We start from the raw sequence: 15,947 nt of genomic DNA, 5'->3' as shown, positions 1-15,947 counted from the left end.
AGGCTATTACAACAGATACTTCCTGGTTCCCAAGAAGGGTGTGGGTTTGCATCGATTCTAGATCTTTGAGGCTTGAACCGCTCGGTCAGGGTGTTCAAGTTCAAGATGCTAACTGTCAGGTCGGTCGTGTCTCAGTTCCATCATCAAGGCTGGGTACAAGACCGTCAGGGTTTCTTTCTTTTATAAATCACGGCCCTGAGGTCTTGCTTGGGCGGCTGCTGGGGGCAACGAGCCTGTCCCCAGTCCCTACGAGGGGGAGCACGACTCGCCACGCTCTGTTTTTGAGCCTCCCTCCTAGCAGAATCGGGGGCAAGACTGGGTGGCCGACGGCCCCGCCCCCTGAGTGCTTTTCCTCATGGCTTTTCGCCTCCTGGAATCTGGAGATAACCGTATTCATGGTGTCTCCGAAGAGACCAGAAGGCGAAACCGGGGCATTGAGTAAGAAAACTCTGTCTTTATCCCTGATGCCTGAAAGGTTAAGCCATAAATGCCTCTCCGTACTGACCAAAGCGGATTTAGACCGGCCAATGGCACGGGCTGACTGCTTGGTCGCACGGGGAGATACAGTAGATCTGTAGCCCGATGAAGTTCTGAAAAAGCCTCTTCGTCAATAGTTTCAAATGCACTCAGGTCTTTCAGTAGGTCAGCCTGGTAAGCCTGTAACACAGCCATGGTGTGCAGTGCAGCACCAGCTTGACCTGCGCTTGATAAGCCCGACTCCACCGTGGGAAGGAGGGCCATAGCATAACCAACGGCACTGTAAGATTTCGTCGCCAATTATGACGTCATCTTACAGGCCCGGGAAGGGAGTGCCGGACAATTCCGCCAGGTGGCGGCGCTCAGCGAGCACAGGTGTGCCACGATCGCCACATCCACCTGGGGTATCACGACATACCCCTCAGCCTCCCCACCATCGAGTGTAGTGAGAGCAGACAAGCAGAAAGATTGTGTCCGGGCAGTGAAAGGTGCCCTCCATGAACGCGTCAGCTCGTCATGCACTTCCGGGAAGAATGGGACTGGAGGGGGGGCGTGGCCGCGAGCAGCGCACCGAACCCAAATACCAGTCGTCAAGCTGCGAGTGTTCGGGGGCGGGCAGAGGGTTCCACTCAAGCGGCCCGGGTAAGCATGGCGGTCAGCTCCGCGTCAGCATCAGACTGCGCAGCCACACCCGAAGGCGGCAGTCCAGTCGAGTCCTCAGCATCAGACATCACCAAAGTGCTCTCCGATGCAGCGATTGACATCTCATCCATCTCACGAGTTCTGAGAGAGACGTTAGGCTGACATTGAAGTGAGCCATCTGTCTCATCTCAGAACTGGGCGGTGGCGAACGAGCGTACCGGGGAGCGGGCGGGCCGTGGGGATTTACCCAGTGGAACCGGACCCGATGAAGCCCCCAAATCCCTTTCGCGTCAGCCACGGCCTCATACCCGTAGGTAGAAGGACCGACGTGGGGAACAGCTAAAGTGGCTTTCTACCGGAAGAAAGAAAGCCGAGACTGCAACATTGCCATGGTCATATTCTTGCAGTGAGAACATGAACCATCCACAAACGCTTTCTCAACGTGATCCGGGCCCAGACACATGAGGCAGCGATTGTGACCGTCTAGAGCAGAGAGGTAACGATCGCATCCAGAAACAACACAGCTGTGGAAAGTCATCTTGAAAAAGATGTTCAACATGGCTGTGTCTACTCTTTTAGTGAAAATAAACTCTTATAGAGGAGGATTCACTCTTCACAGCGCTGTCGAAGTGCCCAGGGGTGTGATCTGCAGTGAAATGCGGAGTGGAGAGGAACCGCTGGTAGTGCTCCCTATATCCAACAGCCAGGCTCAAAGAGGAAGTGAATAGAACAGCAGTGGTATTCAGCTTGCTGTAACATAACCGCTCGGCTCCGAAGATAAAATCTGATTAATTCCGCTGCCCAGGGCTCCCTTTATACCCGTATGTCGTGAATTGGGATTTAGGTCGCTAATTCGCCTACTTCTCATTGCACTTTTCTCAAAGACATGAATGTGTCTCGGGCTTTCAAGAGTGACCCCTAGTCCCATTTCTTCGACACAACATCAAGTGAGTGACAGAAGGGGAATGCAGCATAGTTTTATTCATAATAGCCAAGCAGTGTAGTCAGATTTTGTGCCGTCTTGAAAGGCGGAAACCTTAATTTTACTCTCTACGCTTCCAGCGATTTTAAAGAGAATAAAGCTTGCAGGAACCTCAATTTTATGTTAGATCATCTTCAAATTTGAAACAAAACTTCTTTAGACTTGTGGCATTGAGAACATTGCATTTCTGAGTTGTCTTACCACTTTTATTATTGTTTTTTTTAGATTATAAAACATGTTCAGCACGAAATATTTCCATTACTATAAACTTTAAAAAATAACAACATATATTAATTCATACTCCAAAGGGTCCAGTAAATACAACCATTTAAGTTCAGGTATGTCATTTTCATGGTTTGTGTTCAAAAAGTGGGTGCATATCAACAGAGAATAAACTCTTTATTTGTCTGGCTTATAACAAGAGGTTATTAACGCTGGAAACATATTAGTTTAAAAATAATAATTCAAATATTGTATTACTTTTTTAAGTGCACAATGCACATTTATTAAAACATGAGAGTGATACTAAATGTGTGTGTGGGTGGGGGGTACCCAATCAAACAAAAAAGATTTAAATCTGCATCCACGGAGAGAGCCTGGCTATGTGCTTGTCATTATTTTCAGTTCACACAAATCGCTGCTCAGACATTTTGTTCAACAAAATGTAATGCAGTCTGTTAAGCCATTGATGATGATACTACTGGAACATTGAATTCAACTGCGGGGTCTTGTGTTAAGGTTTAAAGCTATTTCCTCATCCCCAATAATAGAATACAAAGCAATATTCTACATTATCCTACTTTGTCTAATTCTGCTGACTTTAAGACTTATCTTCAATATCAATCTTGTCTTACATCTGGAATAACGGGCATCTTAGTATGGTTCTACACACAAATACAAATAACACAGAATGGCAGAGACAACTAGCTAGCCAGGGCGCTCTCATCCACATTTATAAAATTCTGGCTACTAGACACAAGTTAGCTACTTATGGTCCATGGGCCATTACAGATCAGTAATTAAATGGACCAATCAGACATCTGCATTTTTTCACTTTTCTTTGTGCAAGGGCAAAATGGAACTTTTAACTATTTTTATCAAATGTGAGGTGTTAAAACTTCATTGAGGTTCTCAGGCTTGGAAGTTCCACGTCTGTCGCTCTCTCGACGTTGTGTCGGAGAAGAGACACTTGGGGTCTCCCTTGAGCACCAAATATGCCTATGAAAAAAGGCCAATGAGAAGTTGGCAGCCAGTATTTGCATACCCCGCCCCCGAACATACGGGTATTTATGCGAGCAAATAGGCTGCGTTCATTCGGAAATTTTCTTCGGAGCTGATGGTAGTGCATGCAGTCTGCTGCGAGTCACACACCCATTCCTGTTTTTCTCACTGTAAAAAAAAAACCGCCGTTTTTACGGTAAAAAACCGGCAGCTGTGGTTGCCAGAACTTTACCGTAATAAATACGGTATAACATTTTCTAATATTACGGTAAAAGGATATTAGCACTGTTGATTTCACGTTTTAAGATCGCCATTTTATTCCATATTTTACCGTATAAATAAAAGGTTTTTCCATCAAAAGAAACACTGTTTTGCCATATAATTGACAAGAAAATACCGTATGAATGCCGCATAAATTAAATATTTTGCCATTGAATATTACAGTGTTTTACTGTAAAAATAAAACAGTTATTTTTACGGTAAAAAACCGGCAGCTGTGGTTGCCAGAATTTTACCGTAATAAATACGGTAGAACTTTTTCTGCTATTACGGTAAAAAGGATATTTGTACTGTTGATTTTACAGGTAATGTTGGTATTTTTTCCATATTTTACCGTAAATTTACATATTTTTTCCATCAAAAGAAACACTGTTTTGTTTTAAAATTGACATGAAAATACTATATAAAATAAAGATTTTACCAAGAAATATTACAGTGATTTACTGTACAATGAACAGTATCTAATATAAAATACTACTTTATTCTGTATAAATTCAATTAAAATATCATATAAATAAAGGTTTCCATTAAATATGACTGTGTTTCACCGTATACTTAAGGGGAAAAAAATTGTTGTTTCAACGGTAAAAAACTGGCAGCTGTGGTTGCCAAAATTTTACCGTAATAAATACGGTAGAACTTTTTCTGCTATTACGTTAAATGGATATTTGTACTTTTGATTTTACAGGTAATGTTGGCATTTTATTCCATATTTTACTGTATAAATAAAAAAGAATTTCCATCAAAAGAAACATAGTTTTGCTTTATAATTGACATAAAAATACTATATAAAATAAAGGTTTTGACTAAAAATATTAGTGTTTTACTGTACAGTTAACAGTATTTAATATAAAATACTACTTTATTCTGTATAAATTCCTTGAAATGGCACACAAAAACTAAGGTTTTGCCATGAAATGTGACAGTGTTTTACTGTACAATTAACAGTCTGTTATAATATAATAATATAATTAATAATTTTCTTAGTAAAACCTCAATGTCTTACTTAGCTCACCAAAAACTACATACAAGGTAAACATTTTATTTAATATTTTAATGTTGAAAATATTAAAGCATGTTTCTTTAAATAATAAAATAAAAATACATCAGTCCTCAGTATGATACTTACAGCTCAGCTGGATGTTTGAGAGTAATGAAATGAATGTCCTTGAATAGAATTACCAGGTTTGCCCTGACTTCCTCCCACAGTCCACAGGCAGACAAAAGTTCAAAGTCCATCGGCATAAAAGTGACCTTAATAGAAAAGCAAGCTGTCAAGATGTTCCCATGGTGCTGTCTTCCTGAAGGGAGCAGTATGTGAACATTGAGGATCCCGCCAGGTTCGGTGGAATGAGTTATTGCAGATCCGGATCCCAGGACCTAACACCAGCATCAGAGAGAGAGCAGAGAGAACAATCACACAGTGTTTCTGCTGGTAACATTTTGCAATGATGGCCTGCAATGGCAAAATCTTTGAAAACCAAAAAGTAGTAATAAAAAAAAAGGGGGAGTACGTGGGAGAGGCAAGAGAGTTGAACCATGACTTGTTATAGTAGTCATAGTTTATAAAAATGTAGTGTTGTGAGTAGGATACAGCCATTTCATACATGAGACTTCTATAACATGGACCTGCCGATGTGCAATCAACCCGCCTTTGTATGAGTAACAGTATTCCCTGTGGAATGAAAGATTTGTTGCGGGGGCAAAAGGTATAATATCCTAAAATCAGATATTATAAAAACCAGTCCTTGCCAGAGTTACCAGAATAAACCATTTCCTTGTCATACATAATAAATTAGAGTTATTGGCCATTACTCACAGGACTTTTGTTGTATGTGCAGTGGCATGGTGAACGTGGTAGTCGTTGGCGCTGTTCAGTCCATACTTTACATGCCCCTCTCTCGTCTATGGGTGTTGTCAGTCTCTCTCTCACTCTCTGTCTGGGGAATGCAGTAAGTTTAAACATCATTATAGAGCAAGAGCAAGCATTTTAGAGTAAGTTCTAGTTGTCACTTCTATTTTATAATCAAACCACACATCCTATTGAACAAATGCCCCACCAGTGTCACTCTACAGCAGCAGTAAGTTAGGAAAAACTTGTTTGTGTGGAATTACTTACCATAAACGTCATGACTGATTGCAGAAACAGGTCCACATTGAAGGAGGACAATGCGGAGTTGAGACAATGATGTCACAACTTAATTTCAGGACCTTTGGAGATGTTTGGCTTGGCCTATTGGAAGGAAAACAATAGTTTGAGGTTTGAGACAGATGTATATATTTTAAAATATATTTTAAATAAGTTGCCAACTTACCAGCTCAGTTCTTTAACATTCCACTCCACCCCTCCATATAGTGAGAGATAGCAGGTCAACAGTATTCCACACAAATGGTATATATAATGTAAAAGTTGGGAACCTGTATTAATTCTTATTCATAAATATGTAATAAACATTGTCCAGTCACCAATTCAAGTTTAGAGTGTATAAAACTTTAGCACATTATGATATAAGTATACGATAGACATGACAAATGTAACCATTTTTGACCAGTTGAAAATGGATAAAAAAGGTTCACTTCAAAATGCCTCATTAAGACACCAAGACCTTGGGAAACACCAGAGAAATTTTGTGATTTGGTATCAAAAACATTTGGATAAATCTATAAGAATTTTTTTTTTCGGCAACTGGATGGGGAGCACTTCTCTTATGTAAATTGCTTAGAAACTCCCTTATTGTCAACCATCCATCCTCTAAATGATCTAGATCTCTAGTTTGTGGTTGCATGTCATTCTCCCACCTTCCTGTCAATCTTCAGCTGTCCCAAAAATATCTTTAAAGAAAATGGCCATAGCTGTTTTTATAGCATCAAAATTTAGCTTAACCTTATTTACATTAAACCATACCCACTTCTGTATTACAAAAAGCCTCAACAGCATATGACAGCTTTTTATTTTTTTGACAAATTTATTGACAAAACTACATATGACAGCTTGAGTGTTGACTCAATAGTTTGAGTCAGGCTGTATTATGTGTAACTCTGCAAACAGCCAGCAGCTGTGTTACAGTGGATTGTAAGCTGCATTTTCCAGGCAAAGAAATGCTTGTCTCTGTTGAAGGGCAGCCCGCCCTGTCCACTCTGCCCAGCCCAGAAACACTCCAGAAAGGCAGCACCGCAGCTGTCCATTTTAAAAAGTCAGACATGGCTAGAGCTACACAGAACACAGACTCTATACTTGATTCAAACTGTTAACTGCATGGCTCCGAAGGAGTGACCCACATAAGTGTGATTTACATGGAACAACAGTATTTTCACAACACTTGTAATACTCCATAAACCTGAACAAACAATAGGCCACAAAAAAACATATTCTTCTTACATTTTGAAATATAAGAAAGTTTTTTCCACTTCTGTGATGCTGTAAAGAGCAATGGTTTGAAATTGTACTTAGTACAGAAATCACAAAACAATTACCTTAATGACTATAAAAAAATAAAATGTCATCTAAGAAATTTCTGGAACTACCAAGTTCACCAGCACAAATCCACTGATCTCTTTGTGAAGCTTAACATGTACCTTCAGAAACCACCAGACATTTTCCAACGAGTTTACACTGGCTTTCAATTTACCTTGTGGTACAATTTTAACAACAAAATATGTGCAGTATACCATAACATACTGTATACTTGAACATACAGTATTTCTAAACATACAGTATACCTGAACATACATTAACCACTCATACCATAACCACTTGTCCCTAAAGAGTTAATAAGGTGTGACTATGTCCATTCATGGTCTGCAAGGTCTGCAATCAGAGTGAGGACTCTAGGATTGACTGGGAGTACTTTCTTTTTTTTATTCCACTCGACTTTGGTGCCTCTCTCAGGATTTATTGAGAAGAAACACCTTCATAAGAAAAACAAAATAAAAAAATAAGTAACAATTAATGGGTGAAATCAAAGAACTTATTGTTCTAGCAAAAAATAAACTGTACCTTTGGAGAAACTCTAGTGTTGATCGTAGTTCCACTGGGTAGTGTATGTTAAAGCAGTAGAAACTCCCAAACATCAGGCAGAGGGCAGAGGTGAAGGAAGTGATGTGGTCGTTGACAACCTTTTGGTCAATGCTCAACATGAATGTCTCAGCAGAAAAGCAACAGGGCCCTGAAAAGATTAACAACATAAAAAAAAAAAAACAAAGAAATAAATAAACTTCAGTTACAAGGACTTAAATGTTAGACAGTTAGATAGTTTTTGTTTACTTACCACACACAATTACGCAAGGTGTTGCCGGCAACTTCTCCATCTGAACCTCTTGGGCCAGGCATGTCTCCTCAACGTATTGGAGCAGGTTCTCCTCCTTCTCACCAAAATGAGCCAGTAAAAGAAGTACCATCTTTACAATGTCTTGTGAGCAACCATCCAAATGGCCCCGCTCAGTCTGAAACTTGAGAAGAGCATCCAGGACTTGTTTGCGTTTTTGTGCATCAACATTCTTGAAGAAGTTTAAGAGACGTCTTCCTTTTTTCTCCACATTGCCAAGGAAGGTATCCATTAGACTCAGACCAGTAAGTTCTTGGAAGTGTGCTACCATACCAGCTTCCTTGAACAAAAAGGGCCACTCTCGGCTGAGTTTCTGAATGCTTGTCCCCTTGTTGATGTCTTTACGCTGTGTGTAATAGGTGGACTGTACTAACTTTTTTACATTGTCTGCATTGTAGTCAATCTCTTCAAACATCTCCTTCATCTTGTTTTTTTTTTCTTGCTGACTCTCCATAGTCTCAGAGAGTGGCAAATATTTCGGCTCCCAGTTGACACAGCCATATGTGTCTTGAACTCTGGCTTTTTGTTCAGCTGGAATTTCTTCAGTATCATACTCATCTGTTGTAAACTTGCGTTTCGTTATCTTTGGTGTGTTGGGTCGTTTCACATTTTCAACTCGGGCTTGGAGTTGCTTTACCAGTGAATGATATCCAGGTCCAATGACATCGCCCTCTATGACATCTTGGAGGGCTTCTGGATACTTGGCCACCATTATTTTGCCTATCTCTGTAGTGTTGTGTTTGGTTGGATTATTACACATCTTTATCATCTCAGAAACCACTATCCTTACCATCTCTCGCCGCAGCCGCGGACTAGGTCTCGCCTTCCTTTCTAAACTCTGCACTAACTCTTCAGGGAGCTTCTGCCATGGTATCTGGAACTTCTCTACCCAGTTTGCCACAAAAGTGGAACAGCTTCTTGAGGGTGATGAGGTGGTTGAGGAGGATGCTGGTGAGGGAGAGACCGAGGGTGGAGAGGAACAGACGGACAGTGGAGAGGAAAATGCTGCAGTTGGAGTGCTTGTGTCTGTAACAGAAGAACAAAGGAAACGTTAAACCTTGAAGGATGCCATGCTTCTCTGTTGAAAATATAATGTATCGTTAATATGGCTGCAAATATCAATTTTCATTGTCAATTAATCTATTCGTTGTTTGGTCCATAAAATGTTAGAAAATAGTAAAAAATGTAGATCACTGCCTGCACGGCCACATATTGTCTTGTTTGTCCAGAGGACTAAAAAAAAAAAAAAATGAAAATATTATAATATATTTGAGAAGTTGAAATCAAACTTTTTTTTTTAAAATTGACTCAAAACAATGATCAAAATAGTTAACTGGTCACTTGTTAACTATTAAATGAATAGATAATTTGTGCTATAGTGTGATGACAATGTAGAAATATTGTGAAATTATGTTAAATTTAATACACTTACTGTTCTGGGCCCAGGCAGCAACAAGTCTTCTGGCTTGGACTGGCTTCAACACCGGCAGCAAGTCTCCTTCTGTAATGAACTGCAGATCATCTATGGTCTCTGCACCAAATCCCTTCAATGTATCTTCCACTGAAGTAAGAACTGCTTGTGGAAGGTCTGGAAGCACTGCAGCAATGGCACTGCTTATCGTCTGTATCTGTGATTCAGCCATATCTATCAGATACACAAACACACAGAAGTTGGCCTTTGGTCTACTGACATCAAAGCATCTACTACAATACACTGTGCTTCAGTGGAACTATCTGGTATCCATTTTTCATGTAACATGATAATGGCCACATGTCAATCAGTTTGTTAATGTGTAGGCACTGCAATCTTCCACTGTCATTTTTCACTGAGTACATGTGGTAGTGTGGAAGGAATTCTGCTGAATATACTCTCATCAGAAAATGAAGTGCAGAATCATCTTTAACTACAAGGAGGATGAGTTCACCGAACTCCACTGAGTCATCATTCCTAGTGACAACAAATTGCCCCTTCTTGTATATTATCCCATTATACTGCACATCTACAGGAATCTTTGTATTTAGTTCAGTGAAGCCAAATTGCAAGACTGCATCTTTAACTTGTTCACTGTAAAGCTCAGAGTAGAAAGGCACGCCTTCTTTCATAAGCAAGGCTGGAGGACTCACTGACCCAGCTGAAAGATAAGCCTGAAACATCTGATGTCTTTCTGAAAGAGTGAGACACAGGTTTTTAAAGTTTTTCAAATGCCTTGCACATCTTTTAAAGTAACTATGCTTACTTTCAAAGCGCATAGTCCATAGTCTCATCAGTGGGCCAAATTTCAAAATCAGTCCTGGGTAGTGGCGCAAATAATGATGCTTTGGTCTCAAGTTGGTATCTGGAAACAGTGCCTTCCTGGAATCTAAATATTCCTGAATGAGAGCATCCAGGTAAAGAACTTGTGGCTCAGAAATTTTTTGAGCGCAAATCAAGTCAACTATGTCCTTTAGTTGCAGAGTTAATTGCCACACATCATCTTGTGCGTCTTCTACTCTGTCTCCAATGATTAAAGGCAACAGTCGTAAAAAGTTCCAGTTTTGTACAGCATGACCAGAAAGTCGCAGTGTTTTAGGACTGGCCTCACATGGCTTGGAGGATGCATCTACAGATCCATATTTGAACTGCTTAATGCGTCTGTTCAAAATAGTGTATGTGAACCATCTCTTTTTTTTAATAAAGTACCTCAGGTAAAGTGCAACATCATAAGAGAGGACACCCTCAAAGATGTCATGACCAAGACACGGGGGCAAACCAGGCAGACAAACATCAAAGTGTTTCAAGGAATTAAATTCTGACCTGAACTTTACTCCATGAACATCCGCCACGTCTTCAGCTTGTAACTGATCCACTGCTGACTTGTAGCTTTCAGGGGTTCGCTCTGGTCCACAAGAAATTGGGTCATCCCCCTGAAATTGAGTTCGAGAAATGAGACAGTATCTGCAAAAATATTGTGAAGAACTGAAATTTTCAGTAAAGCCACCAATGCAATGTGATCCCAAGTTGTCTCCAGCAATGCAGTAGAGAGTCCCTTTAACAACAGATTCATCTGCCATTGCTATCCCATTCTCCTCCAGTAGTTTCAAGTCAGCCAGTAGCTCTGAAAAAACCTTGGCATGGCCGAAGTCTTTAAAGTCCTTCTCTCTACACAGCAAAACCAGCTGCATGTGATCAACATTTGATCGAAGATGTGGGGGCAAATTTAATAGTGAGAAGTACACAGCCAAAACTTTGTGCTTCTTTTTTGCAGAACCCAAAGGGTTCACCACCTCAAATGCATCCTGGTATAATATCAGCTTAAGGCAAGATGCATTTTCCTGAAAAAAGGTGTTTGATTTAAACACCTTACCATCATGGCAGTCACAGAGAACATCTGGTTTTGAAACAGCATTATCGTAAGGAGCTGCTGACATGAGCCCTGATTGTAACATATTCTTCAGTGTGTTTAACACAGGAACGTAGTACGCAAATCTTTCTGTTCTGTTCTCATCTCTGCCTAGAAACACCTTTTTGGGCTCAACATATTTAAACATTTCTTTAAAACACTGTGCTCTGGAGTATGCTGTTCTCATAGGACCTGTGTGGCAAGCTGAGAACAAGTCAGAGTCCTTCACTGTATCACAGATTTTTACAATCTCTTCATCTGATACTGACAAATCTTTCAGAAGCAAGTTTAATCTGTTCAGTGTATATGTGTGTCCCATCTCATGTATGTTTTGAATCTCTTCAACAATGGTTTGAATAGTAGATGCTGGAATAAGAAGTTGCCCCTGAAGTTTTATGTAAAATAAACACACATTTCTGAGGTACAAGTCACTGAAATTAGACAAGTCCCCAAAAGTGTCTTCAGCAACAACTGATACACTGGCAGTTTCGTGCACGGTAGGGACGTTTTGCTCATTTGTAGAAGGCCTTTCTGAGTTTGTATCCCTGAACTGGCCACAAATCACATTTACTGAACAATGTCTGTGTTTTCTGGACATATGAGAAGTAAATGAAGATTTCACAGTAAACAGTAAGGTTTTGCATCCTCTCACTGGGCAGTTTACGGGACGTCCCTCTGCTATGTGCTCCTTAAGGTGAGCAACCAACTCCCTGACTCCGTCACACTGGCGCTCACAAAGTGCAACCGTGCACTTCAGTGTAGCTAAAGCCATAACGTTAGCATGATCCGGAGCAACCGACGACACAGCACTATGGTGGCGATAGAAGTGCGATTTTAATGCTGTATATCTAGAAAATACCTGCTTACAGCCAATTTCCACACACTTGAAAATACAACGGGGTTCATTGCGATGCAGTTTACAATGTACAACATACGCCTTAAGAGAATGAACAGATTCTCCACAAACACAACAAGAATACATCTTACAGGTCAAACAGAGAAATATCAATCATAAAACGTAACCTAAAAATCATATAAAACATAAACTTTACCGTAGTAAAACGCTGAAAATGAGCTGAATCCAAAATGACAAGTCCAGACAAGTCCTTAAAGTTTCGACGCTGTGCCGCTGTGCTGCCGACCGTTACTTCAACTGGTAGCGGAACCAAATGCAAGGCGCTGATTGGACGCCGCGTAAAGATGCGAACAGTGTTTAAATTCAGGCGCCCTTTCTTTCTACAAATTAAAACTAAAAAACTCTGATGTGTTTTATTTTGCTAAACACAATTATCTTTACCTTTGGTGGTTATTGGACAGGGTTACTGCAAAATAATAAAATCAGAAAAAACAAGTGCAAGTTATTTTTAAACTTTTTTTTTTTTTAACTTTTCACAATATTGCACCATCTATAAATGCAAACTTCAAGCCTACAACCTGTTCATTTCATGTGAAAGATATTATCTCTCTCTCTATATACACACACACATATATATATATATATATATATATATATATATATATATATATATATATATATATATATATATATATATATATATATATATATTAAACAGATTAATTGGTGATTATGAAAATTATATTCAAGACATTTGTAACTCTAAATACATTTACAAGTGTAAGTAAAGCCTCAAATTCCCCTAACTCTCGCTCTTTCTTCTTTCTCTCTCTCTCTCTTTCTTTCTCTCTCAGCAAATTTTAAAAAATGTAGCAAATGACTGCACAGGACAGTTGTGGCTACATGCTACACGCACAAGCATGTGCTGTCACCCTCACCCTCTTTTTTGTCCACACTGCCACACTGGAAGTACAGAGAGTCTGTTGGAGCTTTGATACGACAGTTCGTAGAAGTTTCCGTGTGGTACCTGTGTTGTAATGTTAGCTAATCTAGTGGCTCACAGAGACTAAGGGTGCGGCTGAATAGTCAATTTTGCTTAGGAACCTTCCTAACTAAGTGAAATTACCACAATTCCTCCTCCGTTCGGTCATTCACAACCAGACATAAGAAAGACAATAACAATGTATTTAAACAGTGTGATGCAGTCTGCAGCAGAGAGAGTGTGAATATCAACATACGTGTTGACCTGATGTAAAATTGTTGATCATGAAGTGTGTTCTGTTGTTGACTGTCGAGCTGCGTTCACGCACAGTAAAAACTGTTTCTAACTGTGACATCCAGCGTCCTGCAGATCATCATGAAGTTACCGTTGCTGATTAATCATATATTTTTGCCATGACTTGCTAATATGTTTATATGAGTGGACAGGAGGGTGAGCGACCATACAAGCGTAACAAACACTGACTTCTGTGACAGGTGGGCAATATTCATTTATTATTGAATTCTGATGTTGATTATGAAGTCATATTTTTCCACGTTTATATTTCCTGCATTAAAAACACAGTAAGAACATATCTAGTAAGTATCTCAGATGAGCATTTTGTAGTCCATCTCCAGAGCTTTGTAGTTTTACCACAGATCACGTCAATAACATTCACCGTCGCATCATGACGTCTAGTGCTTGCAGTTGGATTCTCTGAACACCGTGGTCGTCTTCTCCTAACTCCTTATGAATTCTCCTTCACAACTTTCCGTGACGTTTTCCATCAAGGTCAAGGAAGTGGTTAGGAAAGGCAAAATAGCAACATTTTTTCACTATTCGACCGCATCCTATGTCTTTGGTGGTATGTCTGTCAGGAGTGTTAGTATGTCAGGCCAGAGTCTGGACATCTGAATCTTATTAAGGCTTAAAGTTATGCATAATTATCAGTGTGACCGCTTGATTGACAGGTGGGTGTCAGTACAAATGGCCCCAGGCATCATTCGCCCCACCTTAGGTCACCTATTTTCCGATATTTAGTTTAACCGGGAAGCAGAAGTAGCAGTACATCCAACATGGCGTGGCCATTATGTTAAACAGTGATAAAAATAATTTTTTACAAAAAATAAATGCAAGATTTACAGTGATGGCTCGTATATGTATATTACGGTATATTTTTGTTAGATATACAGTGTTTAATACATTTAACTGTGAGGAAATGTATTTTTTACAAAAAATAAATGTAAAAATTACAGTGTTTGCTTGTATATATATTACGGTATATTTTTGTTAGAGATACGGTGTTTAATACATTTAACAGTGAGGAAATGTATTTTTTACAAAAAATAAATGCAAGATTTACAGTGATGGCTTGTATATGTATATTACGGTATATTGTTGTTAGATATACAGTGTTTAATACGTTTTACAGTGAGGAAAAGTATTTTTTACAAAAAATAAATGCAAGATTTACAGTGATGGCTTGTATATGTATATTACGGTATATTTTTGTTAGAGATACGGTGTTTAATACGTTTAACTGTGAGGAAATGTATTTTTTTACAAAAAATAAATGTAAAAATTACAGTGTTTGCTTGTATATATATTACGGTATATTTTTGTTAGAGATACGGTGTTTAATACATTTAACAGTGAGGAAATGTATTTTTTACAAAAAATAAATGCAAAAATTACAGTGTTTGCTTGTATATATATTACGGTATATTTTTGTTACAAATACGGTGCCAGTGTATTTTACAGTGGAGTAATGTATTTTTCCCCCCAAAAAACTGTCCAAAATACGGTTTTGGCTGATAAATACATTTACGGTGTTTCATTGTTACTAAAACTGAATTAAACCATTTATCGTTTTACGGTCTTTTACTGTCATGGTTTAGCAGTTTTTCACCGTAAAATCTACAGACATTTTTTACAGTGCACTCTGCATGCTGTTGGATTTGACGGCGCATAACAGTGGCTTTCTCCTTCCTTGCACGGCTGTGCATTTTGCCCCTGGGCACTTCGACTGTGCAGAGAAACTCTAAAAGGGTTATTAAAAGAATGATTTTCCCTGTACAGTGAATATTTCTCTAAAAGAGCAATACACAGCGGCGTTGAACGTCCTTTTCAGGACGTGTCTTTTTAAAAATGTCTTTCTGCCCCTAGTTCCTGGATGCGGTAGAGTGCTCTCCTCTTCAGATGGCCACAGGCGCTGTCTCGTGTGTCTGGGCAGCGATCACACCGAGACAGCGTTTGTGGATGGTTCATGTTCTCACAGTGAACCATCCACAAACGCTGTCTCGGTGTGGTTGTATTTACATTGCAAAACATTGCAGTCGCAGCTCGCTTTCAATAGAAAGCACGCCACACCAGCCCCCCAACCCCCCCCCCCCCCGCATTGCTCCTTCTTCCCACGCGATTGAGGACGATGCGGCTGGCGATGGAGGCGATCTGGGGATGGCAGCGGGTGCAGCTCCACTGGGTACACACCCTTGGACCACCCGCCCCCCAGCACGCTCGTTGACTCCCGTCTGTGCTCGAGGCAACAGCGGCTCGCCTCACAGCCAGCCTGCCTACCCTCTAGACCTCGAGGTGGATGAGCTCGCCGCTGCATCGGAGAGCGCAGCGTCTGATGCGGATGACTCCTCTGGTCTGCTGCCTTCGGGCCAGCATGCCCAGGCTGAGGCTGACGCGCAGATGTCCGACATGCTTTCACGGGCCGCCGCCAGTGTGGGCTCGGACTGGAACCCCACAGCCATCGCGGTTGGATGACTGGTTCCGGGGGGCTCCGCACTGCTAACAGCTC

General features: G+C 40.3%; 1 protein-coding gene and 1 pseudogene across 1 annotated transcript in view; one reads left to right on the top strand and one right to left on the bottom strand.

Moving 5' to 3' along the window:
* Window positions 1-15,947, bottom strand: part of LOC127648279 (fibrous sheath CABYR-binding protein-like) — a 391,397-nt gene that overhangs the window by 184,840 nt on the left and 190,610 nt on the right. The window lies entirely within an intron of this gene.
* The window catches only part of LOC127648196 (interferon-induced very large GTPase 1-like), a 41,908-nt pseudogene that overhangs the window by 23,709 nt on the left and 2,252 nt on the right, over window positions 1-15,947 (top strand).

The sequence above is a fragment of the Xyrauchen texanus genome, chromosome 8 (assembly GCF_025860055.1).
Source record: "Xyrauchen texanus isolate HMW12.3.18 chromosome 8, RBS_HiC_50CHRs, whole genome shotgun sequence".
NCBI classification, from domain to species: domain Eukaryota; kingdom Metazoa; phylum Chordata; class Actinopteri; order Cypriniformes; family Catostomidae; genus Xyrauchen; species Xyrauchen texanus.
The sequence above is the reverse complement of the archived record's forward strand: the minus strand, read 5'-3'. Positions and strand labels throughout refer to the sequence as shown.